Raw genomic sequence first — 13,533 nt, forward strand, 5'->3', positions numbered from 1 at the left:
TGTTGGGAGTTAGGTTCAATGATACTCTCTATCACATGGATCAGGCAAGGATCACTGTTCGACTAGTGCCTACTGGGATAGAGATGGAAGGCTGACTACTTAAGTTACATGCTCAGAGATGCTAAGACCAATCTCCTGCCTCTGGCCTAGGATATCTACAATTTATGTCAGTGTCTTTCACCACAGCACACCTGCTGAGACCCCTTGCAGATTCTGAGCCAGCTTAGTCCTACTAGTCCCCTCACCAGGCAAAGGGGGGCAATGTCAGTCTCACTCATACTTGAATCCCTAGTACATACTGGATGTTAATATTGTTTCCATTATTAACACATTGTATGACATTGGATAAGCCACTTAAACATTCTCATCTAAAATTTAATTTAAATGAAGTTAAAATTTAATTGTAGAATTATTACAAAATTGTGTTTACTCAACTTATTTACATGATTTGCCTCATTTTAGAGAGCGTATAAAATGATGTTTAAACATAACAGAATTTAAAATTAAAATATTAATATTAGTTTAAATAAGGTTGTAAAAAATAAATAGAAGAAGAAAAGATATTAGTGGAACCACATTGATACTATTTTAAAACAAAGCAATGGTTAGTTATTGAATACAAATATGATACTAGGCACCCCAACAGTGAGAGAAAGATATAATCAGTAACCTGTTTCACTGTGATTTTATTATTTTTAAAAAAAGACCAAAAAGACCAACGCAAATGACTCAAGAATCAAATAAGGTCATAAAAGTATTTCTTCCTTGGGTTCTGATAAAGATTAATACAATGGCAGCACACTACTGTAGACAGAGCAATGATATCATAGCTTTGCTTTTCTTACCATCTACATCTATGACATCATTTCAAACTACAGTTCAATAAAGTAATTAGGGGGCCAGTGAGAAGCACACCAGTACTGAATTAAAAGGCAGATAGTTTTTTAGTTTTATTAGTTTTATTCTAAGGGGAGTTTCACAAAGTTTAAGGCAATCTTCCAAAAATATCTGTTTCTCTGAGGCAATATTTACTAGTTATTGGATATTGGCTAATGTGAGTTATAGTTTGAATAAATATTTTGGTCATGTATCAAGTTAAGAGCAGAGGTATGCACCATAATAATCATCTGAGAATGGAGATTAAGTGACATCTTTTTATGAAATATGAGAATCCAGATAGTGTATAAAAACCTGTCAGTGCATGTGGGCATTCAGCAGGGCACCTACCACTTAGCAGACTTGCAGCAAATAACTACTTTATTAATATTTTTGAATTTATGAATGTATTAATAGATATACTGTATCTATCAATATGTATCATTTATTAACTGGTTGATTAGTTAGGTGTGAGCACAGAAAACAATGAAATTAATAGTGGGCTTGAGTCAGATTTTCTGTGAGGAGAAAATATTAACTGTGAAATAGTGACTCTTCAAATTGTTTAAATCATTAGCTTTATATACATTTTGTAGACTTCTATTTGAATTCAGAATGAAAATATGATCTTTAATATATTTATGCCAGCCACAAATCTTTATCCAAACTTATATGCAAGTTTTACAACAAGCAGAGGGTCTACTACTATTGTGCCAAAGATGGTGATGAAGATGGAGAATTCAGTGAACCACCTACATGTTCCCAAACAGTTAGATGCTTGTTAAAGATGTGGATGCTTAAGGGCTACAAGTTTTTCCTCCCAATATTTCCCACCATGTTGTTGATATACTCATCAACAGCAAGAAATCTGGGAAAATCTAACACATCTTTGATAAGAGAAGGTGTAATCCATTTAACAAGTATTTACTGAGTAACAATGATAAATAGTAATTGTAGCAATAATAATAGAACCTGCCATTTGTTGAGTTCTCACCATATGCCAGACTGTCATTTTTGTCATAAGAATGTATGATGCATATGAAAACAGCATAAACAGAGATAGCAGTTGCCACTTATCCACAGTTTTGTACTCCATGGTGTCAGTTACGTACAGTCAACTCTGGTCAGAAAATAGAAGAGTACAATACAGTAAGACATTTTGTGAGAAAGCAATACTACGTTCACATAACTTTTATGAGGGTATATTATTATAATTGTTCTATTTTATTAATAATTGTTGTTCATCTCTTACTGTGCATAATTTATAAATTCAACTTTATCACAAATATGTATGTATGTATAGCTGGAAAAAAAAACATAGTCTATACAGGTACTGTCTACAGTTTTAGGCATCCATTGGGGGTTTTGAGTATATCCCCTGTGGCTAAGGAGGGACTACTGTACATACAATTTTTTTCATTATAAAATGAGTTTCTATGTACCAACAAACCAGCTTAAGAAACGTATTAATACAGCTGGCTCTGAAGCACCATAACTAATCAAATCACACTCCTTCGCCCCACAATATTTTTTGTTAAACATTCTTTTGCTTTTCTTGTAGTAGTTACATATATATGTACATATACACCCCTAAATAATAGTTTCTAATTTTGTCTGTTTCTGAACTTTATGTAAATAGAATCACATTATATATTCTCTTCTCTTTTGTCAATATAGTTATTAAAATTCATCCATGTTGTGGTCTATATGGGTAATTCATTCATTTTTACTACTACATAGTATCCATTGTATTAATAAGTCACAAAGTACATATATTTATGTTGTTTCTAGTTTTTGCAATTATGAACAATAATGCTATAAGCAATATAGGTTAAGCATGTTCTCTTAATTCAACAGTTATTAAATGACCCTAGAGAAAGGGCATGGCCTTGTTTCTCTCCTATTCTCCCAAGTAACTTCCTAGGGATTAAAATAATATTTACATTCTTCTCTTCAACCGTGAATCTATCCTGGTATCTGGGAACCACGATCATTTTTTCCAAGAACCCACTCATATATCTTCTACTGAAGATATTTATCAAATATATTCCTAGAATTTCTAGGAGAGTATAAAGATTAAATTCTTCTGTGACTTTCTTAAAAAGACTAAATAAAAATTAGATGCTAAGTTTTAAGGAAAATATCTGTACCTCAATTATATAGTGTTTCCCAAATTGAGGCTTTGGGAAGCAGGAGTCTTATGATTTTATAACTTCTTTAGAGTAAAGCATTTAAGGTAATTTAACACTTACTGGATATATGGCCGTGTAAAAAATATTGGGTAAAATGGTCCAGAGATAATATGGAACACATAGTTTCTACCCATATGAAGTATTATTGTTGGAAAAATACATAAGCACGTATAAAAAAGACTGAAGTCTATTTCAAATTAACTGTGCTTTTCTACCCTGAAGACAGCAAACTTGATGGTAGGTAAGTTTGAGATGGATCTTTACAATTCCCTAAATAACTCAGTGTGAAAAGTAATTTTAAGTTGAAAATATGGCTTCACTTTGCAAAGATACAACAATACAAATGGTCACTATATATAATTAAAATGTACTTTTTTCCTACTCAGTTTTTACATGACTTTGTTAAATAAGCTAAGTTTGTATTAGTTGAGCACAGAGCTAGGTGGGAGAGTAAAAAATATCTAATCAGCTGTAATACTTCACTAATTTATTAAACAAAAATAGTCATTTTGCTTGAATACTATCTTCATGTTTTTGCTTTATTGGTTTCTTTCCTTGTTCTAAAATATCAAATCTACCCAGTCCCCAAAGACTTTTATAAACCATGCTTTTTTCTTTAGCTACCATCCTATCAATCTCCTTCCCTCTACTACTTTCTTGAAAGAGTACTCAAAGCCTCCTGCATTATCTTCATCATATAATTTCATTTCTTACTTCATGTGAGAGTAAACTAGCTTCTGTCCTTTCCCTTCTACTGTAGATGTTCTTTGACATTAGAAAACCAAATGCCAAATTTAGAATCATTTCTGTTACTATCCCACTTAATATTTCTGGAAAATGTGCCACAATTTCTTATCCTTTCCTAGAAGCTCTTTTTTTGGCTTCCATTCCCAAGTATATCAAGATCCTCTCTCTCCTCCACTGTTCTAAACTACATGGCATACCCTCTTCCTAGAATGCTTTTTCTTACTTTACCTGCCTTTTCTTCTAAAAAACTATCTAGCTATCTTCCATGGCCCAGCTTAAACATCACTTCCTTCCTCTGTAAGTTCCCCTCCCCAGCAAAGATTCAGATTTAATTTAGTCATTTGTGTAGTAAGCTCTGTATATCTCTATTACCGCTATTATTGCACTTTATAACAATTATTCATTCATATGCCTACCTCTATGTACTAAACTGTAAAATTCCTTGAGAGGTGAGATTGAATTTTATTCATTTTTGTATTCCCAGTGCTTGTGCAGAAGCTACACGGTGGGAAATCACAAATTTTTGTGAATGAGTGAGTGATTTAAAATAGGCTTCAATTCTGGCCAACAGAATAGATAACTAAATAATCTGCTATAAAGAGAATTAAATAAATAAAACTGATATTTCACTGAACAGAGAAAACATCAAAACCTATGAAAAATGTATCAAAGAATGTGTGATGGTTCTTCAAATACAAAACCCCCTCTAGTGTCATGCTTCCCCACTCTTTGATGAAATTACAATAGAACTGAGGAAGGTTTGCTGAAGGCAAAGTTTGATCTGCTATGGTTGACCTAAAGAAAATCTAATTGTGTAGCAAATGTCAAATCTGAGTCACTGCCACAATTATTTCAACACTGTTGCCTCCTAGCTAGCCCACATGACTAAATTAAAAGACAAAGAACTAAAAATGTTGGTAATCTCACTTGCATCTAGCAATTACTGGGGCCCAAGGGACTTCAATGTACAACAAATATTGGTAACATCCAAAAACACGTAACGTTTTTCTTCCATAACTTCTCTTCTTCCCGCCACCTCTGCTATCCACTTCTGCTTAAGGATAGTTTGGAAGCACCAATATTATTGGTTTATATAAGCCATTATATTACATAAATGTCAGTTTTCAATAAAGCTACCGCATAATCTATTCCAATTCCCCTAGAAATGGCAGTGAGCAAAAGAGAAGCAGGGAGCATCTTCATCACTCAGAGATACATTTACATAAAGAATTGTCTGTGTGTGACACAAGATAAAGCTGTGCATTAGCTGTTTCCTTTAAGCATCACCTTGGGAAAATATACTCTGAACCAGATTTTTCCAATGCTTAAACTTCTCTCTGGGAAGACATAGGCCCTTCTGGAGGCTGCAATAACTGAGTAAGACCACTGGGGTACCATTTGGTAAACTGCAGCTTCAGTGTACTCAATAGTACCTTAGCGGCCTGAAAGAGTTAATGCAGCATCTAGTGGTACATGACTTAATTCCTTGGGAATTATTTCCGGGCTGAGAGAATTTGCCTTAGATCATTAAGAATATTTCCTCTGACCTTCAGTATCTTACGTATGATGGCTGGTGATACAAAATGCTCTTACCTAATTTGTAGGACAAATAGATTTGATTAATGATTTGAATATTTTGTCAGAGGCAATATTGAATACATTACTGAAACTTTTCTTTCTGGTAAGCAACACCCTTCTAAATTATTTTTCTTAAATCATTTTACTTATCAAGAACATAGATGTGAATTTTAAAATCTAGGATTGTAGGTAAAACCTAACTTAAATAAAACAGCTCTATTCTTAGCAAATTAATTAGGTAATATAGACATTAATTCAACCCACAAATATTCTGTACTATATTATATGTTAAACTCTAACAGGCACTGAGAATACAATGGCAAATAAGCATCCTTGTCTTCAAGATACTTTTACTCTATTGGGGGAATAAAAAGTAACTAGAGAATCACATTCTTCTATAAAAGAAATATATCCTTCCGCATACTTTAACAATGTGAAAATCTCTATTAGTCAACTATTTTAATATCATAAAGCTTAGTAGTTAAAATATAAAGAAATCAAATTTACATATCACTGTATATATGCAGAGTATTACATTTGGTGGTTATTTTCATAATAAGAAACAACATTATGTTCATGAATAACTAGATCATTGAAGACAGAACTAAATGAACTTAGCTCTTCAATTCACTTTTCACACATTTAAAAATAATCTTGTGCAACAGAAATGAAAATATATTTCTTGGGAGTTTTATTCCTTTTTCTATTTACCAAGCTTCTGATCTACATAGGTTATGTAAGGTTTTAAATAATACATTATTTTAACCCTTGAGATCAAAATGTCAACCTCAGTATTAATTTGCAGTACACAATATGCAAGGCCATTGAGGATCATTATAAGAATTTATTATAATTCTCTAAAGTTCATGTTTTTCCTTCCAGCCTTTCTTTTATTCTCCTTTTCCTCTTTCAGACACTTAGTGAGTCCATATGTAAATTACATAACGAAATAAAAGGTAGAATAAAATGTTTTTAATGTAAAAGAAAAAGCAATCAATAAACATTAAAAAATCCATTTAAAAGTGAAGACACACCCTCTGACACCATGTTTTCAGCTTACTAGAAAAGATCCCCAATAATAGCCATAATATATATTTCCACATGATAAATGCTATGAGAAATTACAACAACCTTCAGTGAGAGCAACTACAGTAGTAGTTATTGAGAATCTTCTTTTAGTAAGCCCAAGGCTTCAGGAGGGTCACAGGCTGAGAAGGAAGGGATGAGGAAGTTAATGAAACTGAGAGCTAGGTCTCCGCAATATATCCTGACAATCAATGGGATAAGAGATGCCATAGCCAAGTTACTCATGTACTTTACTAAAGAGATAAGTTGGTTTTGAGCCCTGATACCACACATTCAATATTCAATCAGGAATTTTCCATGTAGTTCCCTCTTCCTGAGACTTAGAAAAATGAATATCTTTCAAGATTAAACATTTGGTGAAAGTTAATTAATCTTAAACTCTGTTACTCCATTAACTAGAATAAATCTTTAAAACCAAACTTCTTATTTCAGAATAAGAGAGTTAATTATAATTTCATATTTAGATACTCCCTTATATTAATAACATGTTTTAACAGCTTAAAATGTTGTTATAGGGTCATTTGATTTATACAGCAGACTAGTAATTTAGCTATTACTCACATTTTGCAGATGAAGTAACTGACATTCACGAAAATCTAGTTTGACATCAACAATTATCAAAAGTAGAAAACAAACTCTTAATGTATTTGAATCCAAATTCTATAGCCATTTCTATTGTACCACACAGTTTACTAAACATTTTCTTACTGTTGAATTAAGGGGGAAAAAAAAGGAAGGCTGAGATTGTAACACTAAATTCAAAATATAGGAATTCTGGAAATATTTTGGGAGATAAACATATAGGTGATAATAAGAAATTATTTAATTTTCTTCCTATTGCCCTAATAAAAGTATCTCCAATACTACAAATTTAAAAAAAACTATGTACAAATTTTAAGCTAACCTTGTTAATGAAAATCTCTTGGGCTTTCTTGGAAGGCAATTTTGTAAAATTCTTGAATGGAAATCTGGACGCAGGCCTTGTTTCTCCAGCACTCCATGGGCGATGACTCAGTGGCAACATACTTGCTGACAGTTACTACAAATTCCCAGATGGCAAATCCATGGCTACAGTTGGAGCCCGCAAAACTAAGAACTCTGGCTCTTGTTTAGTCTTACAAAGGCTTCTTTTACCTTAGCATTTGAAATGTTTTTATAAAGAATCTGCTTACAGATTTTCACAATGCCTCTGAGGTTAAAATGGCAACTATTCTTCTGCTTCAATGCATCATGTGTTAGCACTTATCTCTATCCACTTATAGAAGCTGAAAATCTTAATAATAATAATAATACCTTATATCTAAAAAGTGCATTATCACTCAAAGTGCTTTCAGATATAGAATCTGATCTTCACAACATCTCTCCCCACAATGGTGGTATCCCCCAGGGTTCTGTCCGTAGCTTTTCTCCTTTCACTTTTCACAGTTGCCCTGGGAAATGTTATCCACACCTGTGATTTCAACTGCCACTTACATAGTGATGATGGCTAGATCTCTATTTTCAGCTTGCTATTCACACCAGAGATGTAGACTGGCATGTATAGCTGTCCACTGAATGCCTCTCAGGGCTTACCCATAGTACTCAACACGTGCAAACTGTTATTTTCTTCTCCAGATCTGTGCTGAAATTCTCTAGGATAGCTAATAACACCATAATCTTTTCAGCTATCCAAGCTGAATGTATGAGTCTCAGCTTCTCCCTCTCTGCCACTCCCGTAACTCACATAATAGCTCACAGTTATTGTCTTACTTTTACTCCCCTAAATCTTTCTTCAATAGGGTTCTTTCTTCCTTTTCCCAAGTTATTTTCATAGGTCAAGGCTTTGCCTTTTCTTTTCTGAAGCATTACAAAAGCTTCTTAACTCTTTTCATCATTTCCTTTCTGATTCCATACCCAGGCCATCTTCCAACTGTCCTGTCAAAATGGTCTTCCTAAAAACACAAATCTGGTCAGAACACTCCTCTATTTCAAGACATAAGAAAAATTAAACTGGTGATAATATAAAACATGAGAAGAGAATGAATTCTAAACTTTTAGCGAATACAAAGACCTTCACAAGATTACTCCAAATTATTTCTTCCCTTCTTTACTCTCTGAACACAGTAGACATATATGCTATTTCCCAAACAAGATCACCATCTTTCACCACTTTCATGCCTCATGTTTTAACTAACAGATATCTCCTACCTCCTACTAATTCTTTAAGAGTTGAAAATTTCCCCAACACCCCTGTGTGTAGTTAGCTAAGGCCCCACCATTCCTATAGAGTATGCTTACATCATCATAATGGTATAAGCACATAGGTACCAGTATGCCCTTAAGAATATAAGCTACTCAGGGGCAGGAATCTCTCTTATTCATCTTCATATCCCTGATAGTTGGCACTGTTCACAAACTTAGTTGAATCAAGTAATGTACACATATAGTGTTATCTCCATTTCATAGATGTTTCAAAAAGTCATATTATCATACAGGTAAAGCTAGTCAAGTTGCTGAATATAATTTCCCTCAACTACAAAATTAGGATAATTGTGCAGTTCTTTCTCTACTTCAAAAAGTTTTAGTAAAAATAAAATTTTAGAGAGTGTTAAAATAAAAGGAGCCACAATACACAGAAATGTTTTTTGGTTCATTGAGATTCATAGCCAATAATGATTAAAGGCAAGTTACATCCACCTCAGAAAAAAATATTTCCAACAGGTGATAAAAATCATTATCATTCTTAATATGTAAAAAAGTTTTACAGATAAATGAGAAAATTTCCAGTTTTTTCAATAACATGATGTGAAAGGCAATTTACAAATGAAGAAATACAAATGACGATAGGCTTATGCAATGTTCAACATTATTGAGGAATGTAAGAAGTGAATCAACACTGAGATAAAACTTTTAACCAAACTGACAAAGATTAACATAACAAAAGTACTCAGTTTTAACAATAATTCCTTAAAATTGGCATCATATACCCTTGATAAGAGTATAGAAATCTTCTAGCAGAGCAAATAGACCCACAGGCACCAAGTCTTAAAATGTCACACCATTTCCTCTGGAACATAATGGTGCAACAAATTCTATCTATATTCTACCTACTGTGTAATGATACACTTCCTTTTCTTTAAGATTACATTTTCTTAAATTTCATTTTAATTGCAATTATATCCCTTTGTTTGTCTAATTACATTGTCAGATGCACCATGAACAAAATAATATTCCAAAAACTTCATAATAAGTTGTTTTTCCACTCTGAAACCTCACCTTGATATTTATGATATGGCCTCCCTTTACTTTTTCAGATCTTATTTTTTTAACTAAATCAGACTATACTGTTTCCTAAATGTTTCCTACGCTTTCCTACTGTCACATATTGCTGTACACTACTTCTTTTGCTAGAAATGGCTTTTCTGCTGCCCATAACTGAGGGTTTGAATCCCATTTGTCCTTTAAGTCCAGCTATTGAAACTATTTCCTTCATTTAGTTTTTCCTGATCTGTAAAATGTAGATAATAAACCAATCTTAAATGGTCATTGTGAAGTTTTAATAAAACAGTGTCTAATACACAAAAAAAGGCAAAATAAACATTTATGGAACAAAGTTCCTCCCCATTTCCCTGCCAAGGCCCTGCCAAAGTCTGAATACACCACAATTTCTTACATTTTCATGGTGCAAATAACAGAGAAATTTACTTTAATGAGCACCATGATGTTTATTAGGCTCATTGTAATGTATATCTCTATAAAGCCAACTGGCTTGACCTGAATTTTTTGTTTTGTTTTTTGAGACAGAGTCTCACTCTGTCGCCCAGGCTAGAGTGCAGTGGTGCTATCTCAGCCTCCCAAGTAGCTTGGATTACAGGCATGCACCACCATACTCAGTTAATTTTTGTATTTTATTTTATTTTTAGTAGACACAGGATTTCACCATGTTGGTCAGGCTGGTCTTGAACTCCTGGCTTCAGTGACTCTCCCATCTCAGCCTCCCAAAGTGCTGGGATTACAGGCATGGGCCACTGCGCCCTAAAAATTCAGGCCTGACCTGAATTTTTAATTGTTTAGAAAAAGATCTGGAAGTTTTTCTATTGGTTTACATATCTGTGTACAAGTTCTTCTTTTTCTACTTCTTTAGTCTCTCCTCCAATGTTAAATACTTTTCAAAACTCAAAGAATTTTGTAAAATCTAATATCCGAATGAAGTATACAATGCTTTCTCTCTCTGCCATTAAAAGACAGCCCCCAATAGACTCTATGACTTAACACAATATACTTCTGAGATATTTTAATTTGGAATAAAAAAGATTGGTAATAAAATAGATTTTCTCTTTTTTTCTGCATTTTAAAACCTTTTGTATTGTAAAATAAAACAGAGACACAGAAAACCACAGGAAATGTATGATTTGATGAATTATTTAAGCACAAACTCCTGTAACCACCACTCATGTCAATAAATGGAACTTTGCCAGCCACCAAGGAAGTCTCCATGTGCCTTAGGCCAATCAAACACCCTCCTTTCCTTCAAAAGTAAACATGGGCTGACTTCTATAATAATCCATTTCTTGTATTTTTTATAGTCTATTCCTGAACACTATAGCTTAGTTTTCTATGTCTCGTAAACTTTACAGGTTTTTACTCCATCTCTTTCTTTCTCTTATTATTAATCTGTTGAAAAGCCTGAGCCATTTGACCTTTAGACTTCCCCAAAGTCTGGATTTTGTTGATTGCATACACGTGGTACAGGTTAACATGTTCCTAAAATTGGTTTTTAGTACCACTTCCAGATTGTCTAAAGTATAAGCAAATCACACCAATGATTAAAAATGCCTTGTATAAACCTCATCTGGCAGTTAAAGCCTAGTTTAAACTAAGATTCCTAGTTTAGCAAATTCAGCACAAATAATTGCTCTAATGGAGTCACATGGCATAGCTAGAATATATGATCAGTCAAATATAATTTTAAATATTTACCTTAGGAATACACTCTATAATTTTTATTTTCTTGAACAACAGACCTAAGTTCCCTTTTTTCCTTTTTTTTTTTTATCTTTATCTTGAACTAATACAAAAACAAGTTTTGGGGGTTGTTTGTTTTTTTTTTTTTTACATCCCTGAAAAATTAACTTTAACATACACCAAAATACAGCAGGTGAGGTATGGGCACATGTGTGTGACAGGGAAAAAAGTCAACACTCGATGACTTGACCTGTGTTGTCCATTACCCACAGCAAGTCTAACACACACACACACACAGAGCCAAGGGGTGGCAATAATTAGTGTGCTTTAAGTCAGGGAAGACGAGATGATGGATATATTATCAAATAAAAACATATGAGTCAGGAGACATGATAATTTGGAGACAATTAACTGACAGCTTATTATACAACAAAAAAAGCTTGCCTCCTTCTATCATTTGTGATGCCCATAACTCCTAAGGATATAATGTAGGTAAAACTGATATGGTTCCTACCACCATGGAATTTGAAGTCTATCAGGGAGGCATGTAGTAATCAAATAATCAAAGAAATACACACACTTTAGCAAAGTGTGGGCAGGGGGAAAAAGAATGGAAATAGTGAGGCCAAGGGACTAGGGCTAGGATTTCTCCTTATTCAAATTATCTCCTATCCTGACAAAGCTGCATAGAAAGAGAGAAAAGAACTGAATCCAAGGCATGGAAAGCTAAAAAATTCATTCCCTTCTTCTGTAAACTGTTGTAGATGTTTAATGGTAAAATGAGGGTATCAGTATACACAGGTTTTATAATCAATTTCTGGGGAAACGGAGGCATTTCTAAATCCCACCTTGAGAAAGCCAAAAGGCCAAAAGGAGTGTATTCTTAACACAAACTTCAAAATAGAATTTTTAAAACCCAAAAGGAATGCAAAGCTAAATTTGTTTTCATGAGAGACTAACTGCTAACTGAAGATGTGGCATTTAAGGCATACACCATGGAAATGAGATTGCATGAATCATGGCTTCTTCAGGCCTACTCAATCCGCCCCGACTGACAAGTCCGACTTCATTTTTTTAGAGAGGGTCCCTTTGATGAGGCAATTCAACATATGACTAACTGGGAGATTAAGAAAGAGAGAAGGAATGATATTTTCAAAACATGATAGCATTTTCCAAGTATGAGTTATTGAGAAATAATATATATGTAAAGAAAGAGAAAGTTGAGGGTTTTGTTTACTATTTTAATGAAATTGAATAACAAGAATAGAATAAGAAGATTTAGGACATCAAAGGGAGTCTATGAGAGTTTTCCCAACAACAGTTCAATTAAACTAATATTTACTGCAGGCCTACCATGTGCCTGATGCTAAGCCCACAAAACAAGCACCTTGAATTAAGGAGTTTATGTGTGAGTCAGTCAACATAAAACAGTTTCTTCGGAGCTGAAATAGAGCTATGTAAAGAAGGAAGAATAGAAATTAACTAATTTTGCCTGGGGTAGGAGGGATCCATCGAGGAGATTATACTAGTAGTTAATTTTGAAAGTCAAATAAGGGTTCTCCACTGGGACCACTTAGAACATGGCAGAGGAGAAAAATTTCCATTCAAGAAAACCTGTCTGCACCCAATGACAGAGTTCGCATTCTCCCAAGACAATATAAATACCTAAGTTCTCCATTGAGAAGAGTGGCCATGCACTTGAGAGGCTGTACATTTTAATGGAAAAAGTGCTGGACATTAGCTTTCTGGGCAAGTCACTTAACCTCCTTGGACTGTAGTTGAGCGTTGAAACCTGGAATCTCAAAGTTCCCTTTTAAATCTAGCATTCAATGGTTGTGTCAAGATCCAGGACTACAGAGCTAGAAAGATTCTTACCCATCCTATCTGTCTTTCTCAAGATAGGGAGGAAGAGCACTAACCACACCGATTATAAAAACCCTTTCAGAATATCAATGTCAAGGGCCTCTCTATCCATGGAAAGAATGAGTTACCCTTTAGCCTCCACAACAGCATTGTCTAAAAAAAATATAATAAGAACCACAAATGAGAGCCATATATGTAATTTTAAATTTTCTAGTAGCCACATTGAAAAAAGTGGAAAAAAAACAGG

At 33.8% G+C, this 13,533-nt stretch overlaps 1 protein-coding gene across 4 annotated transcripts in view; it reads right to left on the reverse strand.

The window, feature by feature from the left end:
* The window catches only part of DLG2 (discs large MAGUK scaffold protein 2), a 2,182,864-nt gene that overhangs the window by 1,444,884 nt on the left and 724,447 nt on the right, over window positions 1–13,533 (reverse strand). The gene's annotated exons all lie outside the window — the stretch shown is intronic.

The sequence above is a fragment of the Pongo pygmaeus genome, chromosome 9 (genome assembly GCF_028885625.2).
Source record: "Pongo pygmaeus isolate AG05252 chromosome 9, NHGRI_mPonPyg2-v2.0_pri, whole genome shotgun sequence".
NCBI classification, from domain to species: domain Eukaryota; kingdom Metazoa; phylum Chordata; class Mammalia; order Primates; family Hominidae; genus Pongo; species Pongo pygmaeus.